Below are 4,442 nucleotides of genomic sequence, written 5' to 3' on the forward strand. Positions count from 1 at the left end.
GGGAAAGAAAAGGCTAGGTGGCGAATGGTAAAACCAATGTTGGGCCTTGCTGGAGGAGTTTTATTCAAGGCGAACTATCAAGGGGTTCCCATTATAACCCAGCCGCGTAAGGAATGCAAAATCCGGGAACATAACACCGATATGACGGAAACTAGGGCGGCAAGAGTGGAACAAAACACCAGGCATAAGGCCGAGCCTTCCACCCTTTACCAAGTATATAGATGCATTAATTAAATAAGAAATATTGTGATATCCCAACATGTAAACATGTTCCAACAAGGAACAACATCTCCATGTTCCAACAAGGAACAAACTTCAATCTTCACCTGCAACTAACAACGCTATTAGAGGGGCTGAGCAAAGCGGTAACATATCCAAACAACGGTTTGCTAGGACAAGGTGGGTTAGAGGCTTGGTTAAACGGAGATGTCCGGTGCGGGATGGACGTGTCCGGCGGCGCGAGGAGGGAGATGGCTAGGGTTCATCCGCGAAATGATCCGAAATTTCGGGGAGGGGCACATATTTATAGATAGAGGGAGCTAGGAGAGTCCAAATGAGGTGAGGTTTTCGGCCACGCGATCGTGATTGAATGCTCTAGATGATGGAGAGGGTTTAGGTGGGTTTTGGGCCAAAATGGAAGGGTGTTGGGCTGCAACACACACGAGGCCTTTTCAGTCCCTCGGTTAACCATTGGAGCATCAAACGAAGTCCAAATGGTATGAAACTTGACAGGAGGTCTACCGGTAGTAAACCAAGGCCGCTTGACAAGTCTTGGTCCAACCCGGAAATGTTTAATCCCCACACACGAGAAGAAGGTAGAAATGACGACTGGAGGAGAACGGAGCGCCGGATTGCAAAACGAACAACGGGAAAAAATGCTCGGATGCATGAGACAAACATGTATGCAAATGAAATGCACATGATGACATGATATGCAATGCATGACACCCAAGCAATGACAAGGCAACAACAGCGAATAACTGGACGACACCTGGCACATCGGTCTCGGGGCGTTACAACACTCCACCACTACGAGAGGATCTCGTCTCGAGATCTAGAATGGCACCGGAGGGACAAAGGAAGAGAAAGAGGAGAGGTAAGACTAAGTTGCTTCTTTGACAAACGAGTGAAACTATGAACCTTGTAAGGTTGAACAAATTGAAAGAAAGAATGCAACGAGGAAGACAAAGTTGAAAGCACTCCGGTAGGGAAGAGTAACGAGGAAGAACAACTTCAAGCAGCACTCCGGTTGAAAAATTATGCAAGAATTGATAAGATGAAAAGAACTTGAGCAGAGGGCACAACACTCCGGTTAAATGTATAAACCGAGAAAAGAACACGGTCCTGAGCAAACAAGAAGATGGGTGAAAAGAACAACACCACAATGCCTCCGGAACGAAAGAATAGAATATAGATAATTGAAATAAAAGAATGGAGAAGAAAATGTCAACTTCTGCCACAAAAGAGCTTGAAAAGGCATCCTTAGGAAAAAAGTCGAACGGAGTTGTTGGAACACCAACAACGAAAAGAATAGCCTTGATATGGTCTTATAGAAGGCATCTCAACATTATGAGGTGACAACTTGCCACTCATGGAAAAGATTTGATTGGATTGACATCAACAAGGAGACGAGAAACTATTTCACCGGGAGGATAAAGAAGAACTTGGGTCCTTTATAAGCGCCATAGATAGCAACAAACCTTAGGGAAGGCTTTAGGTGGAATATAACCCAAGATAATTCCAATGAAGAGATTGATGGATTTAAAATACCTCATTCCTAACAACATGTGAATCATGAAACATGAACCCAAATTATCAAGAATGACATAATGCCACCTCCAATGATACGGTAGAAAGAAAAGCACTACGGATAGAAAGATGAAGAAAGCTTGAACTCCTCTAAAAAGAATCTCAATGAACACTTCGAGAAGGAATTAACTCCTTGATGAACCATCATGTTGAGCCTCCATGAAGAACTCCGGAAAACAAAAGGAAGATCAAACAAAAAGAAAGAGAAGTTGAAAACACAAGGTGAATCCTTGTAACGATTTAGATGAATCTCCATGGTGATATAATTGAAAGAGGTTGGAACTCCGGGAAAAAGAGAAGATGAACAATTGACAACGAGAATTAGTCATTGCGAACGAACTCCGGAGGAACGAATCCATCATTTGGATGAAGAAAGAATAAGAATTACATTATGCTTATCCTTCAGCATTTTAAATTGATGATAATCAACGGATTTGACATATTACTTATTCTCGTAGAAAGGATTAAGATATATAATGCGCAAACTTGAAGAGGCCTTCGATGATCCACCGGTAGGATTTGAAAGAATGGAAGTATGATAACGTAAGAAGAGGAATCTTGAACAAACCACCGTAAGAATTGAAAATGAACGAAGACAAGATAAAGAAACACCGGAAAGAATTAGCAAATGAACGAAGAAGCTTGAGGGGATTTAGATACATCAGAACGAAGAGATCAAGAACCGATTAGAGGATATTTGATTGATGCACCGGTAAGATTTGGAAAATGTGAGCTGCCAACTGAAACGAATAATATTTGAAAAGATGGCCTTCGGAGGAAAGAAATGGAAAACAACTCATGAAATGCTCCGGATGGGTGAAAAGAATTCTCACGATCAAAACAATTATGAGAGGATGGCCTTGAACTAGAACCATTGTAACACCCTCGATGCGGCTATATCTCCCACGTGTCGAAGCACGACTTAGAGGCATAACCGCATTGAAAGCAATGTCGCAAGTGAGGTAATCTTCACACAACCCATGTAATACATAAGGGAAAGAGAAGTTACATAGTTGGCTTACAATCGCCACTTCACACGAATACATGAATAAAGCATTACATCATCCAAATACAATCAGGGCCCGACTACGGAACCAAAATAAAAGAAGAACCCCAAATGCGACAAGGTCCCCGATCGACCCCAACTAGGCTCCACTACTGATCAACTAGAACAAAACAACACAAAGGACAAGATCTTCATCGAGCTCCTCCTGAGCTTGGTTGCGTCATCTGCACGGACTCATCGGCACCTGCAAGCTGGTTTTGGAAGTAACTGTGAGCCACGGGGACTCAGCAATCTCGCACCCCCCGCGATCAAGACTATTTAAGCTTCTGGGTAAGGTAAAAGGTATGAGGTGGAGCTGCAGCAAGCGACTAGCATATATGGTGGCTAACATACGCAAAAGAGAGTGAGAATAGAAGACAAAGCACGATCGATAAACTATGATCAAGAAGTGATCCTAGAACAACCTACGTCAAACATAACTCCAACACCGTGTTCGCTTCTCGGACTCCTCCGGAAAGAGACCATCATGGTTACACACGCGGTTGATGTATTTTAAAATAAGGTCAACTTCAGGTTTTCTACAATCGGACGTTAACAAATTCCCATCTGCCCATAACCGCGGGCACGGCTTTCGAAAGTTCAAATCCCTGCAGGGGTGTCCCAACTTAGCCCATGACAAGCTCTCACGGTCAACGAAGGAATAGACCTCCTCCCGAGACGGTCCGATCAGACTCGTTATCCCAGTACAACAAGACATTTCGACAGGGTAAAAATAAACCAGCAACACCGCCCGAATGTGCCGACAAATCCCTATAGGAGTTGCACATATCTCTTTCTCAGGGTACACTCAGATGAGACTAGCTACGAGTAAAACCAACCCTCAAGTTTCCCCGAGGTGGCCCCGCAGGCAGCTCAGTTCGGACAAACACTCATAGGAGCACTGGCCCCCCCGGGGGGGGGTTAAAATAAAGATGACCCTTGAGTCCGCAAAACCCAAGGGAAAAGAGGCTAGGTGGCGAATGGTAAAACCAATATTGGGCATTGCTGGAAGAGCTGTACTCAAGGCAAACTGTCAAGGGGTTCCCATTATTACCCAACCGCGTAAGGAACGCAAAATCTGGGAACATAACACCGATATGACGGAAACTAGGGCGGCAAGAGTGGAACAAAACACCAGGCATAAGGCCGAGCCTTCCACCCTATACCAAGTATATAGATGCATTAATTAGATAATATATATTGTGATATCCCAACAAGTAAACATGTTCCAACAAGGAACAACATCTCCATGTTCCAACAAGGAACAAACTTCAATCTTCACCTGCAACTAACAATGCTATAAGAGGGGCTGAGCAAAGCGGTAACATAGCCAATCAACGGTTTTCTAGGACAAGGTGGGTTAGAGGCTTGGTTCAACAATATAGGAGGCATGATAAGCAAGTGGTAGGTATCGCAGCATAGGCATAGCAAAAGAGCGAGCATCTAGCAAAGCAAAGATAGTAGTGATTTCGAGGGTATGATCATCTTGCCTGAAATCCCGCAAGGAAGAAGAACGAGTCCATGAAGAAGACAAACGGAATGTAGACGAACGGATCCTCACAAACGCGACGTTATCGGAACCAACCCG

This window comes from Triticum aestivum, chromosome 4A (genome assembly GCF_018294505.1).
Source record: "Triticum aestivum cultivar Chinese Spring chromosome 4A, IWGSC CS RefSeq v2.1, whole genome shotgun sequence".
Lineage (NCBI taxonomy): Eukaryota > Viridiplantae > Streptophyta > Magnoliopsida > Poales > Poaceae > Triticum > Triticum aestivum.